A 16,186-nucleotide genomic window follows, 5' to 3' on the forward strand; every position below is an offset into this window, starting at 1 on the left:
AGTTATATTCTATATTTTTATTATATAAATTATATATTTTAAGCTACAAAGTATAATGATAGTAAAAACCTGACAGGTGGGTATCAATATCTAATAATTCTTAAGATTTCTGTTTGACCTCTTGCATGTGACATCGAACCTGATCCAGAAACAAACCAGCCGCCCTTATGACAGGCAATCTTTCTGTGGTTTTGCTAAATTACATAAATACAAGTTATAAAAATTGCAATGCTGGACAATTGCTGTGCATGAGGCTGCCTCAACAGACAAGGTCAAAAACCCAGAAGACAGATTTATCGGCTTCCCACTGACAATAAGAAAAGAGATTTGTCGGCATCAGCCATCCAGTGGAGAGACAAGGTTAATTCTGGTCCCCTGCTGGTGATCACTGGTGCTTCACTGTAGTGTCTATTTTATTTCAAGTAACATTATCTTAAAAAAGAGTAAAAGAAAAGTTTGAAAATTGTAACACAATAAATGTTCAATTACATTAGCTAATTTACAGTACATACAGTACATGCGGGAGTTAAACTGGGCAGAGGCTGTTGTTAGGTTTTCATTAATGTTACTGAACATCTCATATAGCAAATTAATAAAGCATTTGCTATATTTTTAAGCTGAAATTAGCTAGAACATTTCCAATTTTGCTGCTTCCAATTACACCAGTGTGGCCACACATGCAGCAAGCTTGTCAGTCTGGCAGATAGCATAGATGCCAGGGATGTAAATAGTGTTGATATGTTGTTTACATATATGTTTGATATGTAGTGTGCTTTAATTTTAATTTAAAATATAATAATGATGATACTGCTTATCCCTAGGCAGCTTAATGGTTAGCACGGTCACCTTGCATATCCAAGGTCTAGGTGTGTTTCCCGACCAGGTTCGATTCCTGTTCTCCCTGTGCTTGGTAGGTTTCCTCTGGGTACTCAGGTTTCCTCCCACAATCCAAAGGTATTTATATTAAGCTAATTGACATTCCCAAATTCCCTGTAGTGTGCGAGTGGATGTGTCCTGTAATTGTGGATGTTTTTATTCTGGATCACATGACTGCAAAAGTTCTGTTGGTTGTTGTTGTTGGTCTTTCGGCTGCTCCCGGCAAGGGGTCGCCACAGCGGAATACCCAGTCCGCACTACAACTTGGCACAGGTTTTACGCCGGATGCCCTTTCTGATGCAACCCTCCCATTTTGTCCGGGCTTGGGACCGGCACTGCATCCAGTGGCTGGGGTTTGGGCAATGGCTGGGAATTGTTATAAAAAAATAGGGTTTTGTGCCATCTCAACTACCATATCACAAAACATGTGCACAACTGTGGGGTACAAATCAATGACCAAAACGTAAATCAAAACACTGTGTTAAATATAAAGGGGAATCTATAACAACTATTAATTATTAATTTATTCATTATTGGGTTATTACTGTTAAAATTCCCAATTGAATTCTTATTTAGTTTTATTTATTGCAGTATTGTTTCCTAAAACCTTGGCAACATTCTGTTATATACAATCATTTTAATACAATCACTTAGTCTACACAGTACGACAGCATGTTAAACTCCAACTGCCTACCACAAGAGGTCTCTCAAAAGCAGCATAATAAGCCCATATCTAAAAGCAAGACTGGTTGGACTAAGCAAAGAGGACTGACTAAATACTTGTTGTTTATGGATATTGTAATATATACTGTACTATATATATATATATTGTATTGTAATATATATATATATATATATATATATATATATATATATATATATATATACATACTGTAAATCAATGTGATTCTTGATGTTTATTTTTACGTCATTCATACAGTATCACTGATCACATCATGACAACACTATTGTAAACTCGAGTCTGACGTAGCTACATTTAGCTCTCTGCTTAAGTGCAATTATATTACAGAATCAAATATATAGGTATATAGGTTGTGTCCTAATTTGTAGGCCTACACATACTGTGTGAATAGAAAGTATTTCTCAGTCAACCAAGTCACTGACAAAAAACTCGCATAAAAGCCAAACCCTTAAGTTTGAAATCTCTCAAGGCTGCTATCTGCTGGATTGTCATAGTTTTCTTTTTTTAAATGCACTACTGAATACAGCAGTGACAATACAGAGAGGCAAACGAATAAGCTGTCCCTCACAGACCTTGAAGCTGTAAAGATGGGCAGCTTTCTGTAAATTCTGTGGGAAAGGCAAATGGAATACATAGTGTAGGGAATATACAGTTCCCTTCAAAAGTATAGAAACTTCAAGGTCAATCCTTTTTCTTTCGCCTAAACACTGACTACTTTTGGGGTGACATTGAAAGATGAACATGAGATGATAGATCGGATTTTTAGCTTTCATCTTACTTTACATCTAGATGTGTTAAATAAATTAAAACGTGGCATCTTTTACTTTTTTAGCACATGCCTTTTTTGAGTGATCAAAAGTAATGGAACAGTAGGCTGGCAGGTGTTCTTGTTCGCCAGGTCTATTCTCTTAGATTGATGGTTTAAACAATTAGCCCTGAGTGTCTACTCAAGGATAAGAAATAGTTTGTGAATGTGTGCACTTGTGCCCTGTGATGGATTGGCACCTCATCCAAGGTGTTCCAGTGGCCTCTGAGATCAGCTCCTTGCCTATTGCCCTCTGTACAGGATAAGTGGTATAGAGAATGAGTGTCAACTATAGGTGTGGGATCTGGACTTCAACTGTGAATAATGCTGTTGTTGTTAGTCTTTCTGCTGCTCCCGTTGAGAGGTCACCACAGCGGACCATGAATCCGCACAACAACTTGGCACAGGTTTTCACACCAAATGCCCTCCCTGACACAATGACCCTCCCATTTTATCCAGGGTAAAATGGAACAGTGGCTGGGTAGTATGAGGCATGGCAACCCACCGACGGCGAGGCTCGAAACCATGATCCCCAGATTCCCTAGCCAACAACCTAGAGTCTTAGCCTCCTAATACCCCCCCCCCCCAACCCATGAGTAATGCATTGTTGTAAAACCCAACATGAAGATCAGAGCGAGGTCAATTGGAAAAAATAAAGTAATTTTGAGCTGAGAAAAAAGGCACAAGAAGTGATAACACAAGCAGTGGGCATAACCACTATAACAATTAGAAATTTGTAAAACAGAAAAAAAACCACTATAATAGTTTGTTATCAAATATTCTCTCCATAATGTCTTCTTAAATAGCATCAGAATGAACAACACTCTGAGTCCCTATAGAGTTCAAGTATATGATCTGCAGAACAATGACAAGTTTTAAAATTCCCAGTGACTTGCAGATCAAACAGAACAGCTTACAATTTTTTTTAAATACATGGGCTTCTGCCTTATGCAATTTCTTTTAAGCATTATGTACTGTATGTAGTTGAGGTTATAATGGATTTCACTATGATATTTCCCTGCTATAGAAAGCCAACAAGTGGCAGATATATAAAGCAGGAAATATTTCATTCATTCATGAACATAAATTTTGAATATATTTATTTAGAATGTATTCATTCAAATACCCAAATAAGGATGGGTTCCCTTTCCAATCTGGTTCCTCTAAAGGTTTCATACCCCTGCCATCTCAGGAAGTTTTTTACCTGCCATTGTCGCCCTCGGCTTGCTCATCACGGACAATCTGATAGCTATTATTTATACATATTTCCTCAAACTGTATTCAGTAGTGTATAATACAGCACTCTTAGTTGAGGCTGAAAGCTTTTTTTTTTTTTTTTTTTTAATATTTTTACTTTTGCTTAAAAAAAATATAACCCATATCATTATTTGACATCCATGTTTTGATATTGACATTTTGTATCTTGCATGGTCCACTTTGGCTTATCATAGCTTTTACAGTCTAGTAGTGCAGTGTGCTGCAGTATATTTCATCATTTGAGTTAACACAGAGTGCAGAATCTACAGAGACTGGGTCTGCCAGATGAATCGGCCCTCAGCTGTCACTATTTCACCAACAACAAAATACAGAATGGTCCTTGAGTATGGAAAAATTCTTCCATATACTGCAGTCCACATTTTCGGCTTGAATTTTAAACCACAGAAACAATACAGGTGCTGCATATGTCCATCAAAGTTTAACTGCAATTTTAGTGCTTCCTTAACAGTTCTAAAAAGCATAGATGGAAACAGAATACAAAGCAGGAGCACACCTTGATCTGTAGAAACATCTTTATTATATGCAACAATAGTAATGTTCCTGTTGGGAGAGTTATCTTTGGAGAGCCATAGCTAAACTCAAAGTTTTTTTATTACTATTTTTTTCCCTATACTCATTTATTTATTTATTGGCTAAATGACATCTCAAGCTAAAATGGATCATTTTAATATCCTCAGCCTCCTAGGGCCATTAGAGGGAGTGATTAAGGATGGATGCTGCTTTAAAGGGCACTCATATAAAACCTTTAAAAGCATTTTTCCCCCCCTTGAAGGCCCTGTCTACTTGGTTCCAACAAAAGATCTATCGCTTCAACATTAACAAAGGGTTGATTAAAAAATTAAACTTTTTTATTATAATTAAAACCCTGAAAAACTTATTATAGGGTATAATGAATAGCAGCGAGTTCTGCAAAGCAGAACATTTCTTCACTGCTTTTATTTCTACACAAGTCATGAGCCCAAATTCTGAAAATTATTATGAAAAGCCAAAAAAAAAAAAAAGAAACCGAGTAAGATTACACTTTCTGCCCCCTTAAATGCCGCTGTGCTGCTTTACTCTGGTTTAGAAAAGGGAAATCATCTTGATTTCACAATGTTTGTGAATTTCTAGGTTTCATTTCATACTCGTCGTGTATTCATGTATTTGATCACTTTCTGAAAATACTGGAATTGTACTGGTTCCTAATATCACTCTAAAACATTGGAGGATGCGTTGAGTAAGACATGTTAACATTACTTTGTTATCTAGACGTGGATGTTTACGCAATGGATGGCAGTTAGCATTTCTGTTTTATCCTAGCGTAATGTAGCGTGAGTGAACTTACTTGGTATTTGTTTTACCAAACAAAACTTATATCTCAAGAAAAAAAAAACTAATTAAGTAAGGAAGTGCAAAATCTGCCTATAACAGCAAGAAATAAAGATAAGTTTAAAGGAGGTATAAGTAATTTGTGATGATTTTCAAGTTTCCATGTTAAGATTGTAAACATTGGCAGAAAAAAGAATTATCACTATATTATATTCCTTTAGTGTTCACAACACAGATCAAATCAATTTAATCATGCTTTATTGTTAATCCCAATAAAATGGTTTGATAAAAGTAAAAACTTTCTTTATTTCTCTACATAGTCCCCTACACTAACGCACTCATCCCAGTGTTTCTCTAGTGCTTGGATACCATCAAGGTTTTCTTAGTATGCTGGATCTGCCTGCTTCATGTCTGCTAGCCTTTGAGGAACTCTTTTAATGGCCGAAACCTGTGGAAATCTCTTGGAAATAACTCATGGGGGATGTTCCTGTAATGGGCAAGTGGTTTGTGGTATTTGGGAAGAATTGTGTGTACACACTTGGTGATTAGCGCTGTTGCCTCGCACCTCCAGGGTCTGGGTTCGATTCCCGGCTAGGCTCAAGTCCCGTCTCTGTGTGCATGGAGTTTCCATGTTTTCCCCGTGCTTGGTGGGTTTCCTTCGGGTACTGCAGTTTCCTCCCACAGTCCAAAGACCTGCAGGTTAGGCTAATTGGCGTTCCCAAATTGCTCATAGCGTGTAAATGAGTGTGTGAGTGAGTGTATGTGTGTGTGCCCTGCTATGGATTGCCATCCTGTCGAGGGTGTATCCTACCTTGTGCCCTAAGTCTGGGATAGGCTCCAGGCCCTCTGTGACCCTAAATACAAGATAAAGTGGTATAGACGATGAGTAAGTGGTTTGACTTGAACGCCCCTTGTAGTTTCCCCAGATTCACAGCCTTACTCAGATAAATCACAATGATTAAGACAGTTCCCAATAGTGCAAAATCCTTAAATTTATACAGACAATAAACTATACAGGATAAATAACGATTCAATAAATAACAAAAAACTGTGGTCATTTCATTTCTCTTACAGTTTTCAGACAATTAATATTGACTTTTAATATTTCCTACTGAGCAAAATCTACTTCAGTACAACATACTGTGGTTACTCTAAATTGTCAGATGGTGGACCTGTAATTATTTCTTCTCCCTATTTGTGTTGCTATCAAGCAAAATAAATTGATTTTGAATGAAGGTTATTATGTGCTTAATTGTGACACGCCTCTGCAGTGGACCATCTCTGCACACATAACCCTCTATCCATGTAGTAATTTTTATTATATTTACTTGTACTGTGAATATTTCCCAGTCTCCTGCATTATACCATACTCAAGACAATATTCCACTATAGAAATGATGGAAATCCTTTAGTGCAATAGATAACTATGTGGGTAAATTTGGTAAACTTGGCCTGGAAAGTCCATAGCCTTCTTTTAGATGGAGGATTTTGAGAAGGTTGAGAGGGATTCATTAGGATGCTGCCAGGATACTTTATAAATTGCTTGCTGTCGATGTCCTGAGTGGCAGGAAATGTGTCCCAGAGATGGACCGGGAAAGCTTCACCACCTGCTCTTGTGCTTTCCTGTTTGAGATGAAGTAATTTCCATATCAGACCATAATGCATCTGCTTGATGGTTTCTGCACCTGTGTGTCAAATTTTGCTGCTGTAGAAGGTCCCACATGGATGCCCCTAATATTTACTCTTCTGCACAATTTTTACTCTTGTTCTAATGGATAAACTTACCTAAATGTTGTAGATTTTCACCCACAGTAAGAAGTTCTTCTGTAATCTTGAATGTAAAGAATGTCTGGCGCTCACCCGAGACCTATTTTTAAAAAATGCTCAAACCGAAATTGCTTTCAATTTACAGATCAGTATGAGTCTATATAAACCATCTATAAGGAGAGTTAAGCATGGGTGTGCACATGCTGGCCTTTTTTTTTTTTAAGCCTCTTTACTATTGATAAGGTGTTGAGGGACCAGTATGTGTGTGTGTGTGTGTGTGTGTGTGTGTGTGTGCTCTCCCAGTGCTATTTTGTTCCACTGTCACATTTTCATCCTTTGATTGAGAGGAAAAAAGGAAAGGGAGGGGAAAGGAAAGGACACCGCTTTTGTCATGGTGATGATGTGGAGATGTCAAAATCTCTACAGACCTCTCCCGTTGATATGCTTTGAAATATTCCCTTTGCAGTACTGAATGTGTCATTCAGGTTGTGTTAAAGACTAGGTGTTACAGGTGAGTTGAGTCGCAGGAGTAGACAGAATCCACAAACCAAAATTGCTCTTACATCTTATAAACCATTAAACTGGATTTATATGTCTCTTTTATGGCTTTTTGATCTCACTTTCTGTCTCCCTAGCTTTCTCTTAGAATATAAATGTCTATGAAAGCATGTTTACAGAGACAGAGTCTCTGGAGAGCATGCTGCAACCATAGCAGAAATGAGATCACTGGACTCCACTCTTATTGGCTGCTGCAAGGAAAGTGATTTCAGCACCCAAAGCCCTTACTTATTTGATTCTGTTCCTGTTCCTGAGACTGTGCATTAACAAACACGAGGCTACAGGCAAGGTACTGAGGACGGTGTAATTGTAAAATAAGAAATGTTGCAGGCAAAAAAATGTACCCGTAAAGTCTTTTTATGAGCTATTTCTCAAATCGGATGACAGTTAAAAGGAGAATATACAGAATATTTGGAACACTTGTGCACCTGGACTTATTATGCAATCAGCCATTCATGTGGAAGTTGTGAAACGCATAAGATCATGCAGATACAGGTTAAGGGTTTGAGTTAATATTCACACTAAACATCAGAATGGGGTAAAAGCAAAATGTGGTCTCAAAGCTTGATGTTAAACACCAGGCTGGTTCAAGTGTTTCAGAAAAAGAAATTGAGAATGGTGCAAAAACAGAACAATACATTCACTGAGTAGCAGTCCTGCCTTCCTGTTAATAAGAGATGTCAGAGGAGGGGGTTTAAGGTGACAGGAAGTCCATGGCAACTCAAATAACCACTCTTTGTAACCATGCTGAATGCAGAAGCATCTCACAAGCTGAACCTGAGGCAGATGGGCTACAACAGTAGATGACCACACTCCTGTCATCCATGAACAGGAATCTATAGTACAGTGGGCACAGAGTTAACTCTTACAGAAGACTGTAAAATAAAGTGGCCAGGGAGTGTATACGTAAAAGTGCTGAAAGTTTCTTCTGAAGCACTCAGTCTTCTCTGATCTGACCTTGAAACCCTAGGGAGGGTTATAAGTGGCTTACTCATAGATCAATCAACAGGCCCATAGAAAAAATGATCGATGAGTTGCACAAAAATCAGTGCCAACTTTTAGTCTCCCCTGACTCCTCCAGATGTAAAACACATGGCCCGATTTACTGACCTTCAGCAGGTAACTTGGCTTGCTTTAGGCTATCCCTTTCTCTGCTGACCTGGGGGCAGTTTCACTCACTCGAAATGGATTCTTGGCCATGAGAAAGAGAAATGATTTTTCTACTAGCCTGATACGCAAAGCAATTTAATACCTGCTCACTGGAATTCAATACCTGCCCACTGTTCTCAGATGGAAATGAACTAGCATATGTTCACTCACCCACTCACTCACTCACTCACTCACACACTCACTCACTCACTCACTCACTCACTCACTCACACATTCACACACTCATTTACTCACTCACTCACTTACTCACACACTCACTCACACATTCACACACTCATTTACTCACTCACTCACTCACTCACACATTCACACACCATGGGCAATTTGAGAACACCAATTACCTGCATGTCTTTGGACTGTTTAAGGAAACCGTATGTTGCATGTTGAAAACGCAGTGACAGTAATACAACTAATGAAAATGCTTTTCTTTTAAAACACGAACCAGACTGAGAAGGAGAAGGAGAAAGCTTGGAGTGTTAAATTGGAGAGTTAAATTAGACTTGTAGAGCATTTGTCTGAGCTCCAGCCTGTCAAACATGGCAGTGTACAATGCAGGTGAATGAAAACGTCTCTCTAGTTATTCAGGCTGTTTTATTTTCTATGCTTTATCTTATTGTTTGTATGACGGTCTGCAAAAAACCTGTGGGTTTTGAACAAAAATGTTTTTTTTTTTTTGTTAGTGACATAGTGTGACATCACTGCTAAAGAAAAAGAAAAAAATGTATATATGTACAGATATTTAGGCATTTGATAAACATCCTTATTCAGAGGGACTTACATTTCTATCTCATTATACATCTGAGCAGTTAAAGGTTAAGGGCCTTGCTCAAGGGCCCAACAGTGGCAAATTAGTGGTTGTGGGGTTTAAGCCTGTGACCTTCCAAACTGTAGTCCAATGCCTTAACCCCTGAGCTACCATCTCAAATATATACAGTATAGCTCAGCGGTTAAGGCACTGGACTATGGCCTTGAATGTTAAATGGGATTATATCATGATTTAATGAAGTTTTTGCATAGTTACAGTCAAGTCTAAAATTATTCAAATACCAACTGAAAGTTACTTTTATTCAACTAACACAAGCGTCTCCAAAAACATAATAAGACGATGTACAAGTAAAAAAAATTCTCAGCTTTTATTTACGTTTTACGTATTACGTTTATGTCCACTGTCTAACATGGTGGTGGGAACCTAATGGTGGACCAGGAAACCTAATCCCAGTAAACAGCACCATATAATTCTTTTGATTATGTAAAGCTGCTTTGCAACAATGACAATTGTTAAAAGCGCTCTACAAATAAAATCGAATTGAATTGTATTGAAAAGGAACAATACATCAAAATTCTCAACAACAACATCAGGCAGTCTGCAGAGAAACTTGGCCTTGGGTACCAGTGGACATTTCAGCATGACTAGACCCAAAACACACAGCACAAGTGGTGAAGAAGTGGTTAGCCGACAAAAAAATTAACATTTTGCTGATTTAAATCGAATTGAGAATCTGTGGAGGGACCTAACGATCAAGGTGATGGCAAGGAGACCCTCCAACCTGAAAGAGCTGGAGCTCATCGCTAAAGATGATGGGCAAATGGGCAAAATACCAGTGAGACATGCAAAAAGCTGGTCAGCAATTGACCAAATATCGATTATTGAAAGGGGTATGAATAATTTTGGACATGACACTTTTTGTTCAAATGTAAATAAAAGATGGTAACTAATTTTTTCCACAATGATGTCTCTTGTACATCGTCTTATTATGTTCTGGGAGATGCCTGTGTCATTTCTAATCAAGAAAAAACTTGCTGGTTAAATAAAAGTAACTTTAAGTTAGAATTGGCTTATTCATACCCCTGAATAATTTTGCATTTTACTGTACATGTCATAGTAAGCCTAATCAGTTTGATTTGGAATCAGAAACTCATCCAAATGTCCAAAATGTTGCATGACCGGAACTGTTGACAACAAGTCTGTAGTAATTCAAATGAACTCTCTCCTCAACCGTGGTGAGTAAAAAAAGTATCAACATCAAACAATGAGGTGGATAATCTATATTTTTTCTATTCTTTTTTTCTTTTTAAGAACTGTGAATAGCTTCTGATAACAATTTTTTTTAACCTGACAGGAATGGAACCCAATGTGGTTGTCTCCTGTTGGAACCCATCCACCCCGATGTTTGATATTTTGGGCGTGCTGAGATGCTTTTCCGCTCACCACAGTTGTAAAGAGTAATTACTTGACTCCGTCCTGGCAGCTCAGTTTGATCTGCCCATTTTCCTTTGAAGTCCTCATAAACAAGGTGTTTCAGCCTGCAGACTGTCTGCAGGCAGGATTTTTTATTTTCCCACAATCAAAGTGACAAACATCACACTTTTTTATTCCTACTAATGTTTGATGTGTCTACTAATTAAAGTTAGTCCAATATCTGCACAACTTTTTTTTTTTTTTACATTACACTGCTGCTGATTGTCTTATTAGCTTCCATCATGAATGTGCTGGTGTACAGGCTTTCCTAATGAAGTGGATGGTCAAAGTATAGCCCCAGACTGCCACACATTTAATCTGACTCTGTGAAATTAAAGCATGTTTCTAAATCATGCAAGGGCTTATGTAACAGTCAATGGCTTATGCAACAGCAAGTACAAGAGAAACGTGATGGTACCCTGCATCAGGCTTTGTTCTTTGCTCAACCTGAAGGCATAGAATAAAATTAATGAGCAGTTATTTTTAGTGTATTGTTTTTGCACTAGATAACTGTATAGCACTCTGTCTTTTTGCTTCTAATAGATAGAAATTGTATATTTGAATGTTACCATATCAATAGCTTAGATTAGCTGAAGGTTTGATTATATAAACTTTTCCATTCTTGAAAGATGTACAAGATTATAAAGAGAGTTCTGTAGGTTTTGTATGGTTTTGCCTGTTTCCCTTAATAAATATGCAATTTATAGCATTCCTATGTAAATGTGCAAAATACTTGGCAGTGTCAGTTGAGTAATGAAGCATTTGCATTGTAATTTACTACAGCCTTAAAGTTTGCTCAGACAGTTGCTAGGCCTGCAGGATTCAAGGTTGGTCTCAAGATGTGTGCTGTCCTAAGGTAGACTTTATTTATTAGATAAAATTAGTTCGAATTTATTTATTTTGTCCTGCTAAGTATGATCTTGGCGTCAGTGTCACTTTGCGCCACCAGGTCCTGGGTTTGATTCCTGCATTGGGTCTGCGTGCATGGAGTTTGCATGTTCTTGTCCCCATGCTTGGTGGGTTTCCTCCCACGGTCCAAAGACATGCAGATTAGACTAATTGGCGTTCCCAAATTGCCCATAGTGTGTGAATGTTGACCGGAGATTCTACCATGGTTGTACAAAATAGGAATAAATAAAATTGGTCACCACTGGTCTCCACAGTCCCTGGTTGGACTACAGAGGTTGCTAGATGGATAGATGGAAATATGCTCTTGGTGAAAAAATATTTTAGGAGGTTTTTAGTCTCAGTCTTTGTCCTGCTTTTCTTTTAACTCACTCTCGACTTGGCCCCTTAAGATTCAGTCTTGACTCACTTGCAGCTAATTCTGGTCTCGGACTTTAATATGGCATTCTTCACTACAGCCCTAGCTTGATCAAATCTGACCAAACAGCAGTTAATAAATAATAATAATAATAATAATAATAAACATTATTTATTAGTATAAGTATTTATTTAGCTTTTATAAAATAATGACAGTTTCTTATTATTATTATGACTTGTCATTACAATGACAGTGATTACCACAGCAGATGGTTAGGATATTGCAAATGATATCACATATTGCCAGCTGAAATTAAAATGCCTTGCTATTAGGGAAGTAAAATCTCTGGTTTTAATTGTGCACAGGTGTTGTATAAAATTAACAGCTAATCTCCTTTTGGTCTCTCCAATGTATACCTGGTCACATTTCTTACCAGAGAGGCAATAAACAACTACTGTAGTAGAACAGGAGGCATGGGATTTGATAATAAAGGACAACATTAGTGGCTTTAGGTTTTATAATTTATGTTAAAGTTAATGAATTTGCAAGGGCCACATCTTGATCAGTGGCACGCAATAATGTTTGCCAGAAAAGGGTTTTCTGTTGAGGGGCTCATTTAATTTTTATTGATTGGTTCTGTTGTGTCTGTAGGCAGCATAGTGATGTAACGGTTAGCACTGTGGCCTCGCACCTCCAGGGTCAAGGGTTAGATTTCCGGTTAGGGTTAGATGTGCGTGAAGTTTGAATGTTCTCCCTGTGCTTGGTAGGTTTCCTCCTCTCACAGTCCGAAGACATGCAGATTAGGTTGATTGGCCTTCCTAAATTGACCATAGTGTGTGAATGAGCGTGTGTGTGTGTGTGTGTGTGTGTGTGTGTGTTCTATGTGATGGATTGGCACCCTGTCCAAGGTGTACCCTGCCTCATGCCCGAAGTCTCCTGGGATAGGCTCAAGGCCGTTCGAAACCCTGTGGCGATGTTCAAGCAGTAAACAAACAACCTGTGCAATTTTGCCGTGAGATATTTGATAATTTGATTAATCCATACATATAATAAAAAGTGGCATGTCTGTATACTAAAGATATTTGTAAAAAAATTATTTTGGGGGATGTAAGATAAGTAATAGAACAAATCAAGAGTTTTTTTTTTGAATTTTTGCCTGTTAGTCTGTTAGTTTGTGCACGGATCACATAAAAACTACTGAACAAAACTTAATGGGGTTTTTACAGGTGTATTTGGCCAAGTTTAAGATAACATATAGGCCTTGTTTTACCGCTATGAGCCCACAGGAAGGGAAAATATGCTACTTTGAAATTTAAATGGAAAACACGCTTTTTTAATACGCGCCTATGAGTGTGCAATTGAAATCTACTTAATAAATGCAACCTCACACCTTCATTCTGCGCACTTTGCGGTAACACGTACACATTTTAGCTCATTCCAAAATTCAACAGATACCGTTGTGCCTTTTTTAAAACGCGCTTATGAGTGTGCAATTCAAGTCGCGGCCACATCTACTGTATACCGTATAAGAAATTCCACCATGGCTGACATTTGGTGCATTTTAATGAACGTTTTAATGAATTTTAACTGGGGCTTCTTATGTAGTCTTAAAGCATTTGTCTGTGATACAAACTCATCTCGAGCGCTTTTTATTTGGAATCTTAATAAATTAGGGCCAAAATGTGCAACATGTCTGTGCAGCTTAACTTATTTAGCACTTATTTCCATTCAATTTTGCAGACAGGTTCATTTTTCATAACTGGAAATGTGTTATCTAATAAAAGCAGCATGAAGCAAAGATAATGTGCTATCTGGTAATGCTGTCATCATCCTGCTTCTCCCATCAGTGACCTCTGACTGCAGTGACAATGAAGACCTTTCTTCATGGGGAAGCCACTGTCTTGGTGGCATCTCTGCCAGGCTGGCATTAAAACACAGCTCTTTAAAAATAGATTTTGCACCAGACCACCATGTGTTCCTGATGAATGGCAGATGTGTAAATGTCAGGGCAGCAAGAGCTTAATTACACGAATGAGGGGAGCAAACCCCAGACCTGTTTAATCTGTGCATTGGTTTTTGCCTCAGTCCCTGGGGAAACAAGTTAGGGCAGGAATGGAGTGCTCTCATGGGTAATCCAGGTAATACCGTTATCCGCTGCCATCAACATTTGATTAATTCTCAATGAGAAAATCACCTTGTGGTCACTCGTCACATCTGGTGGGTGAGATTAAAGTCAGCAGATATTTTAACATAGACTAAAGCACTTTTAACTGTGTGCCATTATTAGTTGCGCTAGGGTTCTGCCTGACATGGTGATTTATGGATTTACGGCTCACCTGCTCCTGCTGGTCATTGGGTAATAAAGAGACCAATGCTATACTAAAAGGGGATTTCTCTGTACTTGCTCAGTAAACACTTTTTAATCCCATGCACTCTGTTTTACCTTACTTCTAAAGAAGTACATTATAGACATGTCTCCTTAAAATGACACATTTTCAAAAGAAGGCACACTGAAACCCCCAGAAGGACAATTTTCAGGTTTTCTGACAACATTAGGATTAAAGACCTCAATGAGTATTGCAATGGAAAATCAGTGGGTCTTTAAAAGAACACCCAAGGTGAACTGACTAGCTACATCAAAATCCTAAATGATGAAATGAGTGAAGATAAAAGGAGAGGCTGATGCACAAGGGAATGACTAGTTTGGAAAGAAACACCCAGTGGTATCTGCAGGGAGGATCCAGTTCTCTGTACTATTAGAATTTGATGAAAGCAGTTTAGCTGAAGGGAATTTTTTTTGTGTGAAATGCTTTATGGAATTTTAAAGGCGTATATGGGACTGTGTGAGCCTGATGTTGATATGCCTATTAAGGCATCACCGCTGAGGTCAAGGCCCTCAGTCTAAACGTAATTGGGACTTCCCAGCTTCAAAGCCTCTCCCTAGAACATTTGATCCAAAGGCAACAGAAACATTGTGGCACTGAAATTCTCCCCTTGGAGAAAAATGTCTTTTGCTGATCAATAGATATAGAACTATTTGATATTAACATCCTACATGGGCACATATTGCATCATAACCTTCAATCCAACCATAGGCTGAATCATGCAGTCCAAATTTATTAAGGGTAAATAAATACAAAATTGGACAAACTTATGCTTCTATGTGACATTTTTGAACGTAGGCTTTTTTCCCTTTGCTATGTGTTTAGTAATCCAAAATCGGTTTTATAGCATGGTTAAGCCGAATCTTTGTTTTAAATCTGAAGGTGGAAAGCAAGCAATTTAAAATCTAAAAAAATAAAAATAAAATTACAACAAATTGTCAGTTTAAAGCTTGATCAAAAGTGGCCAAACAGCAGTTAATAAATTCGAAAGAAAGGTTTGTCTTTACATTGGTCAGAACTCACCCTTTTAATGATATCTTTTAAGGACATGAACATTTTCCGAGGTCTCTAAAAATTTTCTGTCTGTCTGTATATATATGTATGTCTGTCCAGTCAGACCTTTGTCGACCTTTGTCACAGCATCCTGCAAAATGGGTTGGTCATAATTTAACTAAGCTTTGCCAGTCCTTCAGTATTTGCCTGAAGTTAAACCTGCACCATAAATGAAATCAAAATGTTGAGGTGGAGTAAAGTTATGATCAGTTCCGTGCCAGATTATAAACTGCAAGTTTTGAGAGCGTACTGCGCGTGAATCAAACTTTGAGTGCATCTTAAATCGACCGCCGTACAGAACTTAATGGCACTTTTTCCAGTACTTTGAGACTGAAGTTTAACCTGTGAAATCAAAATGTTAAGTAAACACAATATTCTGAAAAGTTATGTGCTAGATTTAATAATTTACTTAAACTAAGCTTTTAATAATAGATATTAATTAGAAAAGCTAAACTGAATATTTCTACTGGGATAACGTAATATTTTCCCTGCTGAAGTGGTATAAGTAAATTTTAATGTGCTGGAGTCATTGTAAGACAAAAATGAATCTTTATCTAATCTACCTTTTTCATCTGTAATTCACTCTCCGATTACCGAACAGGGAGTGTATTCGGCTGACAATGAAAGAAGTAAACAAGTCGGAAGATACTCAACCTTACAAAATTTTATTTCTGTGTTTTAAGTTAGGCAGAGAGTTCTGCCTTATAGAATGGTATGTGGGCTTCAACCTGAATACAGTACTACTAATATTATCACTGATTACATTAAAGCTGATCAGCTT

The sequence above is a fragment of the Clarias gariepinus genome, chromosome 16, assembly GCF_024256425.1.
Source record: "Clarias gariepinus isolate MV-2021 ecotype Netherlands chromosome 16, CGAR_prim_01v2, whole genome shotgun sequence".
In the NCBI taxonomy this organism is placed as follows: domain Eukaryota; kingdom Metazoa; phylum Chordata; class Actinopteri; order Siluriformes; family Clariidae; genus Clarias; species Clarias gariepinus.